The 16,169-nt window shown below is 42.4% G+C and overlaps 1 protein-coding gene across 15 annotated transcripts in view; it reads left to right on the top strand.

Annotated features, from left to right (window-relative positions):
• Nucleotides 1-16,169, top strand: part of FARS2 (phenylalanyl-tRNA synthetase 2, mitochondrial) — a 558,277-nt gene that overhangs the window by 41,624 nt on the left and 500,484 nt on the right. For 12 of the 15 annotated variants that reach the window (XM_034660377.1, XM_034660375.1, XM_034660371.1 and 9 more), the window contains one exon: nucleotides 5,617-5,703. The exons of the other annotated variants lie outside the window; for them this stretch is intronic. The gene's annotated coding sequence lies outside the window, so the exon portion shown is untranslated. Of the gene's footprint in view, nucleotides 1-5,616; nucleotides 5,704-16,169 lie in introns of those variants that run through there. 15 annotated transcript variants of the gene reach the window in all.

Genomic DNA, 16,169 nt, shown 5'->3' with positions numbered 1-16,169 from the left:
GAGGAAAGAGCATCAGAGTCATTTCGATGTCTATTTTACTGACTACTTAAAATGCACAGTGTATTTACTAAACTTTCGAAGTTTGAAAACAAGACAGCCTAGATTAAATGAAGTAGGAGTTTTTCAAGAAGAATGGGCGCTTGTAGAATATACTTCAGTTTTTCTACTTGAGCTACGAAAACTCTACGTTGACATAGTCTTGTTTTGGTGGCCTGTGGTTGGTAATGAGATCCAACTTAGTTGGTAATATTCTCTTTCATCCCCCTGGGGGTGGGTTAAAACAATTCTGGAGTGGAAGTACTGTGCTAGTCTTATGGAGCATTCCTTTCCAGATGTCTCCTCCAGAGCATATACAGTGTATAAGAATCTGTCTTTATCCTTCCTACTTTTATATACTTCAGAAACAGGTGTAGAAACCTTCATGGTGTGGTGTGTGTTCATTGGGAAAAGAGCTCGATTAGTATTTACCTACCAAGTGGCTAGTTATTTTGATAAGTTCATTCTTGTGAATGTGATCTGAGATAAGGAACTTGGTTTTATCTAGCCTAAGACATGGCTGCTTAACCTTGCTTCTTTCTTTTATCTTTGGAATTTTAGTAGGATGCTGCTTTCAGATAAGTTGAGCCTGTTCTAATCTTTGTTCCAAAAGCCAGTGCTGTTTAAATAAAGCACTTCTCTGAAGGCAGTGTGCCGCAGGGTTGGGCGCACAGTTAGTAAAGAGGCTGAAGAGGCCAGTGGTGATTCCAACGCTCCCAAACCATTCTGTTTTGGGGGGGAAAACCCTTTGACTTTTATAATTTGTAAGAAAATGAAGTGCAAGTTCTCTCATAAAAAATAACATTTCTTCTGTTGTACCGGTATTTCGTGTTTTGTCTTTCTTGTTATTAGAATTAAATTTTGAATGTATTTGGTGAAAAATAAGCCTTCCTTATGAATATTCATTCATTAATTTTCAAATGTGTGGTAGTGGAACATGCAAAATCTAGTAAGATGCATTTCCTTCCTCTGGAGAGCTCGTAGTTTAGTGGGAGAGACCAAGTCAACAGCTACAACAAAAAAACGGTGATCTGGCTGGTCAGTGCTGGATAGGCGCCCAGTGCTGTGGGAGCAGAGTGGAGGGTTACTTAACCTGGATAAGTGGAGTCAGAGGTTTTCTCGGGGTGGTTGTCAGAATACACAGGAGTTAACCAGGCAGAGAGCGGGAGGACTTCGCTTGGCCGAGGGAGCTATGTTTGCACGGACACGTGCTTATTACGTGTGGTTGATGTTTGGGGAGAGGTAGCTGATAGCAACATGTGGACTAGGTCAGATATTCAGAAAATAAATTACAAAGATAAAAGACTTCAGATTTTTTGGGACAGGTTTTAAGTAGAAGAGTGACCTTATAAGACTTGTAATTTAGATGATTTTGACAGGAGCCTGGGGAGCTGGTCAGAGCCACATGTGTTGATGGGAGGTAGAGCACTGCACTTGTGTGTTTTGATAACCTAGGTGAGGAATGATGAAGGCCTGAACTAGCAGTAGTGGAGGAGATGGGGGCGTGGGAGGCACAAATCCTAGAGATTTGGGGTTTAGATGCAGTAGGGCCTAGCAACTGCTTGGATATCAGGAATAAAAGGAAAGGACTAAAGGATTCCGTCCAGTTTTCTGGATTGCGTAATCAGGTGCTGGTTGGTAGCATTCCACCACATAGAAATGCACAGGCTAGTATTAGATTTTGGATGTGTTGAGTTTAAGGTGCCTGGGCAGTGCCCAGGTAAAGTCCTGCCTGTGTAAACTGGAGCTCATGAGGGAGACTGGAGGTGGGAATACAGAGGTCTGACAGAGCTTGACATATCATTGGTAATTGAAATTAGTGATATTCAAAAGTAGAGGGGACCAAGGAAGGGTATGTAGTAGAGAAGAAAACAGGGCCAAAGATGGGGTCACTCATAAGGGATGATTGGAGGATGTGGGTCCTTGAAGGAGACTGAGTAGGAGTGTTCAAAGAGCTGGGAGGAAGGTCAGGAGGCAGGTGAAAAAACTGAGGGAAGGCACATACTTTGGAAGAGGATGTGACCAGTAGTGTCATATGCTACAGAGACTTCAAGTAAGATAAGCACTGGAAAGTGGCCATTGGATTGAGTAAATGGGAGGCCCTTGGTGACACTACTGAAAATAGTTCCAGTGGACAGAGAACCTAGAGTTCATTGAGTTGAGAAAATGAAGACGAGATGGGCTTAATATTTAAGCCTCCTTGCCTTCTCGAGAAATAAGGATAAGACAAGGACAAGGGGGGGGCGGCGCCTGGGTGGCACAGCAGTTAAGAGTCTGCCTTTGGCTCGGTGTGATCCCGGCGTTATGGGATCGAGCCCCACATCAGGCTCCTCTGCTATGAGCCTGCTTCTTCCTCTCCCACTCCCCCTGCTTGTGTTCCCTCTCTCGCTGGCTGTCTCTATCTCTGTCAAATAAATAAATAAATAAAATCTTCAAAAAAAAAAAAAGAGAAGGACAAGAGGGGACTGTAGCCGTATGGGGTTGTGGGTGCTTGTAGAAATTCGAACGTTTTGTATGCTGAAATGAATACACCATAATGCTGTGGCCTAGGTGAGAAGAAAGCTCCCTTTTCCATTGGAAGTAGGATACAAGCAAGAAAGATAGATGCCAATGAAGTGAAGATTAAGTGTATGCTAGCGGGGGTGGTGAGAACTGGAAGGATTATTATCTGGTCATCTATACCTCCCCATAAAGAAAGATACGTTATTTAAAACTAAGAGTGAGCCATGTGATTTTTTTGATGAAGAAACTAGTTTTTCTGCATAGAAAGTTGGGTGATTTATAAGTCTTTAAACCTCAGTGGAGGAAAAGTTATTACTTAATAATATCATAGACATTCAGTTTTATTTAAAGAATCCTTGTAGAAGACAAATTGGAAACTCCATGTGCTGTTTTTCCATCTACCAGAGGGTTTACTCAAATTATATTCCTGTCATTGGCATTTTGGAGCTTGAGGACAATAGAATTGTTACAACATGAATTTTTAGAGCCAATTTTGACCACAGTGAAGTGACTGTGAAGGCTGAAGGTCAAGAGTATGATTGATTGGGTGATTATAATTCCTTTTAAAACAAATTAGAGGTGGCAGGTTTGCCACGGGCGAAAAGTACTTCAAGGAAATGAATCTCATCAGCATTTAAAACTTGGATCATCAAAAAAGAGTTTAATGTTTAAAATATAGACACACACACACACACACACACACACACACACACCACACACCACAGAGGAATGACTTGCATTAGTAATTCCCATGCGTGATATTTTACAGTGTAGTGTTTAGCTTTATTTTTCTGTTAAATCATATACAGGCACTAAATTGGGTTTTTTGTTTTTAACTTAGGGACTCGTACCCTAAATGTTAAATACACTTATCAGTCCCATTTATTTACTTTCTATATTCATCTTTATATTTGGGGTCTTCTAAATTATTGGATTTGTGATTAATGGTTTGTGTTTGGGATCCCTGATTTAGAAGGAGGCAGGGATGCAGGAAGGAAGCAAGGGCCAGTGTTAGGAAGGGAAGGGCAAAGGAAGGGATGAAGAATGGAGAACATATCGATATGTGTGGGTGTCTTTTGTCTTGGAGTAGGGTGAGATGGTGGTTTTGGAGAACTGATTTTTCTCAGGAAACTAATATGTGTCAGACACCAAGCTGTGCGTTTTCATGTATATTACATCCTCACAATAATCTTGGCAAGGTAGATATTGAAATTATTTGTAGTTTCAAAGGAAAAAAATGAAAGGAGGTAAGAAGATACGAGAAAAGTTTAAAAAAAAAGATTTTGTTTATGTATTTATTAGAGAGAGAGAGAGAACACATGTGAGTGGGGAGGGGCAGAGGGAGAGGAAGAGAATCTCAAGCGGACTGTGCTGATCGCAGAGCCCAGCGAGGGGCTTGATCTCATGACTCTGAGATCATTACCTGAGCTGAAATCAGGAGTCGTTTGCTTAACTGACTGAGCCACCCAGATGCCCCCGCCCCCAGAAAAGAACTTTTAAAAGTAAAGAAAAATAGTGATGATAATGGTGATGGTGATTGTTATAGTTGAACATTGCTTCAGTGTAGCTGGTTGTGTCGCTTTTATTCTGGTATTTTGGGGAGAGAATGTAGTCTTTGGCAGAGTCAAAAAGGTTATTGTTGGTTATGAAGCTGGTTATGTGGGAGCTAGTTGAACTGTCTACTTTTGTATATTCTTGGAAATTTTCATACTAATAGGTTTTTTAAATGATCAAGCAAAGAAGTAATAGTCTTGGTTGTGATAAAAAGTGAAAGCATATTTATGAATAGCAGGGAGAATTTCCTTCTTTTTTCTTCTTTAAGATGTAGTAGCCTATGAACCCATTTCTGAGGCAAAATTCCTAACAAACTATTTAGGAAATGAAGACAATAAAATCATTTATTTTTTAAATGTGGTCATCTCAGTTTTCTGTGTGAAGACTGCAGAAATTAGGTGGATTCTTGATTCGATTGCAGTGGAAGTTTTGTCCCAAGGAAGGAGCATTTATTCTAGAAGGAAGGCCTGGGCTGGAACTGTCTCATTGTGGAAGGTATATAGCTCCAAGGGGGAGGATCGGAATCTCCTCAGAGAGCATCTGTTTCTGTAGAGCACAGTAATGGGAACTGGAGGGAGCTACAAAGGCAGGAAAATAAGATAGTAGCTAATATTTCTGGAGGGCTTACTCTGTGCTGGGCACTGTCTAAACACTTTACGTATATTTAATCCTTACAACATCCCTAGAAGGTAGGGACTATTCTTTCTTTCTTTCTTTCTTTTTTTTTTTTTTTAAAGATTTTATTTATTTATTCGACAGAGAGAGACAGCCAGCGAGAGAGGGAACACAAGCAGGGGGAGTGGGAGAGGAAGAAGCAGGCTCCCAGCAGAGGAGCCTGATGTGGGGCTCGATCCCATAACGCCGGGATCACGCCCTGAGCCGAAGGCAGATGCTTAACCGCTGTGCCACCCAGGCGCCCCGGGGCTATTCTTTCTTATTTATTTATTTATTTTTTTTATTGTGGTGAAATGTACAAGACATAAAAATGACTATCTTAACCACTTTTTAAGTGTAGAGGTCGGTGGCATTAAGTATATCCACATCGTTGTGTAAACCATCACCACCATCCATCTCGGAACTTTTTCATCTTCCCAGACTGAAACTCAGCACCCATTAAACCCTAACTCCCTATTCCTACCTTCCATCCCAAGCCCCTGGCAACCACCCTTCTGCTTTTGGTCTCTATCAGTTTGACTACTCTAGGGATCCCATATAAGTGGAATCATACCACGTGTGTCATTTTGTGACTGGCTTACTTCACTCAGTGTAATGTAATCAAGGTTCCTCCATATTGTAACGTGTGTCAGAAGTTCCTTCCTTATTAACACTGAACTGTGTTCCATTGTATGAATGTACCACATTTTGTCCAAATGTATGTGGATGTCCTCTTGGGTTGCTTACCCCCTTTGGCTGCTATTCATGGTTGTAAAATATGTTTTGAGATCTTGCTTTCAATTCTTTTGAGTATAGACTCTGAGGCGGAGTTGCTGGCTCATATGGTAATTGTATGTTTAATATTTGTAGGAACGGCCATACTGTTTTCTACAGCGGCTTCACCGTTTTATATTTCCGTCAGCAGTGCGCTGGGGTTCCAGTTTCTTCAGATAGGAGGTAGGTACTATTCTTGTTTTAGTGTTACAGAGGAGGAAGAGAGGTACAGAGAAGTTAAATGGGTTCACATAGCTAATATGTACAGATCTGAATTTGAACCCTACAGTCCAACTCAGAACCTTTGATATCCAGGGAAGATGAGGCCCAGAGAGGCTCAGAGACATGATTAAGGGCACTATGCCTAATGTAGTATTGGAGCCTGGATTCAGACCCAGGCAGCTTGCCTTCAGAGTTCATATTGTTAAGCAGTCTTAGATTTAGTGGTTGGCTTTTCTTTTCTTTTCTTTTTTTTTTTTTGATAAAAATGTTCTTTAAAAAACTCCACATTTTGTAGAAAGATATTAATTTTTGAATATTTCTAAATGTTTTTTTCCTGCCATTCTAAATTTATGCTTTAAACCGTTCTGTTATTTAAAATATTGTCCTACGAAATGCATGCAATATGTTCGATTTTCTCTGTATTCAGATTTCTTGGGTAACATTTGCCTTTAAATGTTTTGAATAAGTATGAATTGACTCTGGTAGAATTTTTTATACATCTCTACTCTACCTACTCCTGCCAGAAGTTTGCTTTCAAATAAAACCAAGCAAAATGATCTCAAGCTGGATTTAAATTGGGGGAAACTTGGAGGGTATCAGTGGTAAACACTGAGGACCTTTTTTTACTCGGATAGAGTGAATTTCCCAGCTTTATCAATAGAGGAGCAACAGCTAGGAAACGTACTCATTTTTTTCATCCTGTATGTGTTATGTTAAGAGTCTGTGCGTTCTCCCTCAGAGAGTAGTCACCAGGGGGCTTTGTGGCATTCTGAAAATAGTGCCATTCGTTTGTGAGGCCGGCTCAGCTCAGCCTGTGTGTCAGCTCATGTCACAGCCTGCCTTCGGAGCCTCTCTTACCCCTGCCAGAGAGGCGCCCTGTGAAAATACAGACCCAGGGGCCTCTTTGACCCTGCTCATCCAGGCAGGCCCTCTGGGTGGCTGACTTCTGTGCTGCACTTTAAGGCTGGGGGCTGGGTGTGTATGGCCTCGAGTGCCTCCCCAGGGTTGAGGGTGATGGCTTGTACAGCACACCATTATAGCTGGGTGTGGGTTTTAGACAGAGACTCCTGGTCCCGTTGTATCAGGGCCCCACAATCAGCTAAGATGACCTTCCTGATCTGGAAGATATCTTTAGAATAATCTCTCATTCAGTACACTGCACTCCCCCTAGGGAGCTTGGAAACATAATGATACCCAAGGCCCACCTCCAGAGATTCTGGTGTAACTGTCCTGGTGGGTGCCCTGGCCATTGGGATTTGTAAAAAACTTCGTAGATAATTCTAATGTATGGTCAAGGTATAAGACTGTTGCTCTGATTTTTCTTGACTACCTGGTTCTTTGGGCTCTGGTTAAGACTTTTACCGCCACAGAAGATACAGGAGGCCTTTTCTTTGGTTGTCCCTATCAGTGGGGATTGCTGGAATATATTTCTCACACACAAAGGGAATCTCTTCTTTTTGTTTATCAGTGGTTGAAAATTATTTCCATATCCTTATGGACTGTGTCTTTATATTCATACAATAGAGTGCTGGTTGCTGCAGAGGACAGATCGTATTTACCCTGCAGAGCCTTACGTTAAGGAATGTAGAGGAAAAACAGCTGTTCATTCTCCAAGATTTCAGTGCAAGCTCCAGGTCACTAGTTCTGATAGCAATTTCATTTTATAAAGTGAAGACTGTGATGACGTTGGAGCTGACATTTCTGCAGTTCTGGAAGGCTTCTCATTTAGACCCTCACTACCTGTAGTGCCTGCCCTCCTGTACATTTAAAACCTCAGCCATATCGCTACTTTGGAAATCCGACTGTATCTTTGAGTAAGCCACATAGTCAGTCTGAGGGCGTCTGGTTTAGAGGAAGGGTTTGTCCTAGCCCCTCCTCAGTCGTTTGAGTTTGTTTAAAAGGGCAGTGAGAGATCTGGCATCATCTTTCCTGTGTTGGACTGTGGCTTTAAGATTGTTTGGTTGAAACTTCATCAAATTTTAGAGGTGAGATCTGGGGTTTGAGGAGGCAAGTATTCTCCTAGCTTTGATTTGGATTTAAAAATGAGTATTTAGATGTAAAATTTTCTGACTTTGTTATTGTTTGTATTCTGTGTGTTTATGAGAGCTCTGTCAGCAGCTGAAACAGAAAGAAAGGATGTATGATCCATGGAGATTTTCCTCCTGTGTATCTCTTAGAGACCCACTTAAGGGTAGAAAATGTTTGAGTTACTCTAGTAGTTGAGGACAAGGTCTTTCTGACCCACTCCAAAGCCCTTCAGATAAAGGCAGAGCAGAGCAGTTTGTACATGTATATACATAGTACATGGATACATAATGTTACGTTTGTTTATAATCATACATAGCTGCTACTTCAGAGTGACATGAGGAAGTTCTCTTAGGGACATCTGCCATTTATCTTCCTCGGTTTTTTCAAAGAGAGTCACATTTGGGTTTGATCTGCCTTTCACATTTAGATAATTTCATAATAGTTGTGGGGGCTGGACTGGGGAGGTGGCTTCCTTCTCACATTTGTGTGGATTTTTCCTCTTTGTTAATTACCTTGGTGTGTGGAGCTGGAATGAAGCTACTGATGAATGAGGGGACCGGATTGCTTAGATCAAAGGCAAGGGCATCTGGTCATTTCTGATGTCTTAAAAAATGAAGGCTGTGCCCCCCCCCGCCCCGCCCCGGAAGGACTTGAAGGGGCTCTTGGATCAGTTGGAATGATTTTTCTGCTCTGTACTCTCATTTGTTGTCCCTATCTCCTTCCCTGTAATTATTCCTTGGTTGTTGCCCTCCAGGGGCTGATTAGTTACACGTGTCGCTAAGAAAAGGTCAAGGGTTATAACAACGCGGAACTTAATTTTCTGTTGCCTTAACTTAGTTTTTAACATGCTGGATGTTTGAAATGGAAAGGCAGCAAGGTACAAGCAAATTCTCTTTAAAAACACAGCCGGGGCGCCTGGGTGGCACAGCGGTTAAGCATCTGCCTTCGGCTCAGGGCGTGATCCCAGCATTATGGGATCGATCCCCACATCAGGCTCCTCCGCTGTGAGCCTGCTTCTTCCTCTCCCACTCCCCCTGCTTGTGTTCCCTCTCTCGCTGGCTGTCTTTATCTCTGTCGAATAAATAAATAAAATCTTTAAAAAAAAAATAAAAACACAGCCGGTTGTTTTGTGGAAGTTGTTCTATCGGCCCCTCCTAGCTCCAGCCCAGCCCAGTGCCACCTCTGGGTCTTTCAAAGCCAGCATCATTTCTAAGAGGAACAGTTCAGAAATGGTTCCCTTCCATCAGTGATAGTTTGTGGCATCTTCATATAGGAAGTGGAGAATCAAATACTGTATCATGGTGGGATGGGGAGGGGCCACTGACAGAACAGTAAAACAATTGTGGTTTTTTATAAAACTAACAGTGGTATTCCGATTTCATGGAAAAAGGGGTTAACTTGCACAAAAGCAAAGGTAGTGTCAGATGATAACAGTGAGCCACTTCCTGTACGTCCGGCAGTCTTTTTTGAAAAACGAAGATGAGTAAGGCATGGTCTCTCTGCTGTAAGAACTTACCAAGAAGCTTCTTGTGCCATTTATCTTCTCAGCCATATACTCTTCTGTAGTTTCCAGTCACATCTGTCTCCCTCCTTGTCCCCTTACAGATGCCAAGGTGACAGTTTTCTCATATTGCTGGTGCCCTTCCTCTTTGCAAGGCAGGGCACTCTTTTCATTGTGGCACCTACTAGTCCCAAGTGTGGTCCTCGCACAGCAGTTTCAGGGCCCCCTCCCCACCTAGATCTGTTATTAAGAACCCCTGGTGCCTTGGGCATACAAAATGTGTTAATATGCAGGTTCCATTTCAGTCAGGCTAAGTGGGGCCCGAGAATCTGCATTTCTGATGTGCTCCCACATCATGCTGATGCTGGTCTGTGGACCACACTGGGGATAACAAGGCTTTGCTCTAGAAAGCCTACTTAAACCTCCCCTAATGCCTAAGAGGAGCAAAGATGTTTGACTTGTCTGCTAACATGGGATGGCATATATACCTAGCTGAATACCTCTGGCCTAAATACTCTCATGGGGAGTCAAAGTTAAGAAAAGTACCTGTTTACTAGGTGCTAAACAGAGCTCTCCTAGTTTCATTCATATACTTGATCCTCATAGCGGGCTTAGCGAGGTAGGCACTGCTATACCTCTATTTTATTGATGGGGAAATTGAGGCACGGAGGGTTAAATAGCTTGACCAAGGTCACATTGACTAACAGGTAAAAAAGCAGGGCTTTGAATGCAGGCAGTGTGAACTCAGTACCCCAACTTTGAGAGGATTGCTCTGTGCTTCCTCTCTATCTAAGGTGTTACATTTTTAGGGAAGTGGAGTCAGATCATGGCTCAGAAATGAGAGCGTCTCAGTTTGCATAGTAGGGTGGTTCCAGAAGGCAGGCTGAGTACAGGTGTTCATGTTTAATGGACAGGATTAGTGAATGAAGGTGAGATAGGCATGATGCCAGTAGCTGAGGAACAAAAGGGCATGTGTAGCAAATTTTTATTTTAGCATCCCAATGTACCAGATACTGTGGCTTATGTTCATTTTTTTTTAAAGATTTTATTTATTCAATTGAGAGAGAACATGTGCGCAAGTGGGGGGGATGGGCAGAAGGACAAGCAGATTCAGCTCTGCACCCAGAGTCCGACTTGGGGCCAGATCCCAGGACTCCAAGATCATAACCTAAGCCAACAGAGTCAGATGCTTAACTGACTGAGCCACCCAGGTGCCCCTACATTCATTATTTCTTTTGAACCTTATAATGACCTTATGGCCTAGGTATAGATTTTAAAGATAAAGGGAACTGAGGTTTGGAGAGATTAAGTAATTTTCCCAAGGTCAGCAGAGAGGAGGGTGACATAATTTGAATTTTAAGCCAGTTGCTTTGTAGCCTCCTGGGGCAGGGCCTCTGAGCAGTTTTTAAGATACAAAGGGGAGGTGAGAATTTGGTTGTTGATACTGCATTATAAAAGAGGTGCTTGGCTGGGGTGCCTGGGTGGCTCAGTCTTTAAGCTTCTGCCTTCAGCTCAGGGTGTGATCCCATTCTGGGATCTAGCCCCCCATTGGGCTCCCTGCTCTGCTGGGAGCTTGCTTCTTCCTCTCCCACTCCCCCACTTGTGTTCCCTCTCTTGCTGGCTGTCTCTCTGTCAAATAAAAAAAAAAAAAAGAGGTGCTTGGCCAAGAGATGAGGGTTAAGAGCACAAGATCTGCAAGGCAGGGAACCTACGAGTCTCTCTCAATGTTGGCTGTTTAAAATTGGACTAGAGCCCCCTAAGATCTCCGTTTGTGGGGCTGGTCCCCAGATTGGACAGGGCTGAAACTGCATGTGGGTTAAGTGGCTCCAAGTTTAAATCAGTTTCCATCTGTTGATTAATGTGTGTTGGGATTGAACACTCTTCCTGACCTGCATTCTTCATCCCCGAGTGAGCCCCGGAGAGACCAGTCCTGCCTTCACATTGACTCCTGTGTCTGAGACACACAGCCCTGGTGCCACCCTCCTCTGCCTCACCACCAAGTGACAGGTGTTTCTGCTTTCTTCCCCCATCTTTCTGATTGTTTCATTTCTTGCCACAGACATTCCTCATTGCTCCAAATGTGAAAATCTGTGCTTATTTACTTAAAATGATCAGTCTCATGTGACCCCCATATAAATCTCTTTAACAGAGAACTAACCTGACTGTGTGGTGTGCCTGGGGAGTTCTCTGTCTCAGAATACTCATAATGGAGGGAGTGGACTGGGGTTAGCTGGGGGCACTGCTCATTTCTTGGCTATCCTTGACAATATAGGACACCTCCAGGTGGTTCTCCATGAAGCTGTTCTTCACACTTGGCTCCCTGCTTGTCATGCAATGTTAAATGCCTCTGGTCTCCTTCCTCCCTGGGTCAGAGAGCAGGCTTTGCTCTCTGGTGTGGCCCCTCTCCTTTTTATCCTTACAATCAAAGGCTTGCATTCCATTTTTTTTTTGTTTTTTTTTTTAATTTTAATTAATTATTTTTGAGAGAGAGAGAATGGAAGAATGGAAGGGGGCCAGAGGGAGAGGGAGAGAGAGAATCTCAGGCAGGCTCCATGCCCAGTGTGGAGCCTGACACGGGGCTTAGTCTCATGACCCTGTGATCATGACCTGAGCCAAAATCAAGAGTTGGATGCTTAACAGCCTGAGCCACCCAAGCACCCCTCCATTTTTTAAAAAAGATTCTCTTTTAATGATAGAAGCATCAGAACTATATTACAAAAAGCTAAGAAATAGAAAGGGAAAAAACAGCCTCATTCACCATCCTAAAACAGTGACTATCATTTTCTGCAATGATTTTTACATATCTGTATCTGTTTTTTATCTGCATTCCCCATTAGTGCTACGTAATCTCCATCATTACCATTTTAATGGTTGCATAATATTCTATTGCATACCATTAATGATTTAGCTCTCCTGTTGACAAGTATATTGCTCCCAACTTTTCACAATTATTAATCGCACTGTAACGTTTATCTTTGTGCATGTGGCTATTTCCATATTTTGAATTAGATTCTTACGAGAGAGTCCCAGGTGTGGCATTACTAGGTCAAAGAGTATGAACAATTTTATGGCTCCTAAAACATATTGCCAGATTGCTTTCCAGAGGAGTGGAACCAATTTACAATGCCATCACAAAGTCGTTTATTTCCCAGGTGGCTAGCCAGGGTTAGGGTTGCAGCGTCTCACAGTAGTGCATGCACACGCACGCGCATGCAAAACTCACTGATTCATATGTGTATTGATTTAAACTGCAGTGATGGTGTGCATTGTTCTTGTTAATAGGAAGATACTAAGTGTCTCATGCCAATATAATAATCGTCCAATTCAGTGTTTTATATCACAGTGTGCTAGACAAGGAATAAAGCAAGTTATACATATTTCTTGTTTCTGGAATTTTGAAAATTAAAAAAAAAAACTGGCAAAGGTTAATTAATAAGAACATTCAGCCCCTGGGAGGAGGTTCTTAGTGGCTCTCTCCTTTTTGAGAACACCTAATGATTTGGAGGTGAAGGTGGAATTTGAAGGAGGTTAGTGGGACAGGCAGAGGGGAGGGCTTTGGAGGTACCTGGGGCCTATGCTCAACAGCTTGCCTAACCTGAACAGCAAAGGCACCCTCACCTGGTAACGGCAGTCTTTCACATGTGGAATGGAGTGCTTATGTTGAGAGGGATTTTGAGGTCACATCTAGGGGTTGGTGGGGAAGCTCCTTTGATTAATTAGTAATTTGTTCTAAATCTTTGCCATTACAATGTTCTCCAGTTCTTTGTATTTCCCGTTGGACTGTAAACACTAAATACCTTACAGTAGGCACTGTACCTTTTAAAATCGTTAATTTTTATACCTGTCCCCTGGATTGTCTAGCACATTGTTTTACATATTATGTATGTAGTGGTGGCATTGTGTCTTCTGACTGACCAACTGACTGAGGGAAATGAATGCTGTATCCATTGGTCCCAGGAGTTCTACCAAAGCCCTGTGCTTAAGTAACCGGATTGCCTAGATCTTGTGCTCATAAGAGTGAGTGTGTGTGTAAAATCTGCAGCCGATCTCACAGGGGTAAAGGAAGAAGAAACTTTGGTGGAGAAATTACCTAAGAAAGGTGATGCTGGAAAAGATCTTTGATTCTTTCTTTCTTTCTTTCTTTTTTTTTTTTTTTAAGATTTGTTTATTTATTTAGGGGGGGGAGAGAGAGAGAGAGAGAGAGAGCAGGGGGAGGGGCAAAGGGAGAAGAAGAAAGAGAGAATCCTCAAACAGACTCCCCACCAAGCATGGAGCCAGATGCAGAGCTAGATCCCAGGACCCCAGGATCATGACCTGAGCTGAAATCGAGAGTCGGATGCTTAACTGACTAAGCCACCCACGTGCCCTGGAAAGATCTCTGACTCTGTGTATTACCTCCGGCATCATCTAACAGGACCTCCTTGTTTGACAGATGAAGAAACTGAGCCAGGAAGGCCAAGTGACTTCCAAGGTCACACAGATAGTGGATGATGACTGGGAACTCAGACCTGGTCCCTTGGGTCCTGCTCTGGTGTCCTTTCCATTATACCCTGTGGATAGAAGTTGGGGCACTTGTTTTGCTACTGCCACCCCCTCCATGCCCTCAACAGAACTATATTTGGATTTTCCCCCCATATGCCCACGTTTCCCTTCTCTTGTAGCTGCACAGAAATGTGTTTATAGAGATTGTGACCTTGATGCAATAGTCAGGTCAGGTCCAGAGGCATGGGGGTTCGAGATTTGTATTGAGAGCCCAGAGATAGTGCGGGATCAAAATTCAGTTTCATACAAAATTACAGTTTTGCACTATTATCTCTGAATTTGAATATAAACTTGTTATTTCAGAGGAAGAATGTTCAGTGTTAGTGGTGGGACATGGTTGGAGTGTGTATTTGCCACAATCTTGATCCTAATAAAACTCTCATTATGATCCATATGCTCAGAGTAGAGATTTAAGGTTGTCAAGGGAGCATTAACTTTGAGTTTCTTGATTTCTCTTGTGTGACTGAAATCTAAACCTTGGTGTTGCATCGTCTTTGTGGTGTTTCTTCCTTCCTCTCTGTAACCTCTTCCCCGGAATTGACAAGCACATTTGTTTGCACAGTTGAAGTTCGGAAGCTAAAGGCTTTAATAGTAAGGCAAGTGCCCGTGGTGAATGTCAAATGGAGGGACTGAGCAGACAAAGCAGGAGGGAGAATGAACAGTCTCCTGGTCCCTTTAACAGCCCTGTGATGTCTGCCCTGGGATTTGAATGATTTGTGAGTGACTGCAGCCTGCTCAGTCTGAGGTGGCTGGAGGCCTCTGGAAATTGATGTTAACTACATCAGCTGTCAGTAGTTATAGCTACTGGGTAATCGGGTTTGGAATTTATGGGTATTTACATTTCGGAGGGCTTTGACTATGTTTCTATAACTTTGGAGTAGAAATGCTTGTCCTTGGTATGACTGAATAGCTCATTTTATGCATGGGGCCAGGGTTTCAAACTGTCTCAGTGTGTAAACCACTTTCTCCCTGAGAGAGCACAAAGAAAATCTCGTTATCCTATCTGTGGCTAGTGGGCAGGATGAGTTTTGTCTGCAGCCCACTAAATGAGCTCCATACCGCCTTCTGGGCAATAACCAGTAATATGGTTACACAGTTTTTAAAAAGAAGTTAGAAAAGTCTTCCTGACCACTGTTGATAAACATTTTGCTGCAGCTTGCTGAGTTAGGCACTTTTTTTACTTTGGTCTCAAAGGGATTAACTTTTTCTTTCATGATAGGAAATATTAAGCTTGTTCTCAAAAATTTAGGAAATAAGGAAAAACTGAAAGAAGAGAGAAAATTAACCCAAGTTCCTTCCACTTGAATGCAGGCCACATGTAACATTGCAAAATTTTCTTTCATTCCTTTTCTATACATAATTTTTATGTGGTTATAATCAAGCTTTTTTTTTTTTTTTAAGATAGAGAATGTAGGGAGGAGTGGTGGAGGGAAAGAGAGTCTTAAGCAGACTCTTTTGCTGAGCATGGAGCCCGTCATGGGGCTCAGTCCCATGACCCTGAGATCATGACCTGAGCGGAAACTAAGAGTCCTATAGATGCTTAACTGATTGCGACACCCCTGAAATTCCGCTATTTTTGAAAACAGTTTTGTTTTTCTTTCTATTGAACACATATGTTATTCCTGGTTATATAATTTCCTTTACAAAAACCTAATTTTTCATCGAGAGGCATTTATTGAAATATTTGCTTGTTTTGTCAGTGTCTGGACTGCAGGCGGCTCAGCCCTTTTTCATCAGTGAGGTTTTGCACTGCCCCTCAGTCATGGAGACAGACCTGGGTGGATTGTCTCTTCAGTTAGTAGTGACAGGCTCCCTCTTTCCTCTGAGAGGCATTGATTGGCACAGCTCTGATATTTTCCCAATTGCAGATTATCCTCTAATGAACTTTCTGTGCATGAAGTTTAGCATGTATTTAGGATTAGTTCTTTTTTTTTTTTTTTTTAAAGATTTTATTTATTTACTTGAGAGAGAGCGAGCAAGAGAGAACACAGAGGCAGAGGGAGAAGCAGATTCCCCGCTGAGCAGGGAGCCCGATGTGGGACTCGATCCCAGGACCTTGGGATCATGACCTGAGCTGAAGGCAGACGCTTAACCGACTGAGCCACCCAGGCGCCCCCAGAATTAGCTCTTTAGGATATTTTCCCAGAGTTGAATTACTAGTCAAAAAAGATTAAACACTTTGATGTTGCGCGCACACACACACACACACACACACACACACAGTTTTATGTTGTATATTATATATATTATTTTCAACAAGTGATACTAGTAATGCCAAACTAACCACAGGCTACATATTGAGTATTACTGCTGTTTAAGCTTTGTTAACTTGTTATGTAAGAAATAGCATTGAGTT

The sequence above is a fragment of the Ailuropoda melanoleuca genome, chromosome 5 (genome assembly GCF_002007445.2).
Source record: "Ailuropoda melanoleuca isolate Jingjing chromosome 5, ASM200744v2, whole genome shotgun sequence".
NCBI lineage: Eukaryota > Metazoa > Chordata > Mammalia > Carnivora > Ursidae > Ailuropoda > Ailuropoda melanoleuca.
This window is presented reverse-complemented; position numbering and strand designations above follow the sequence as displayed.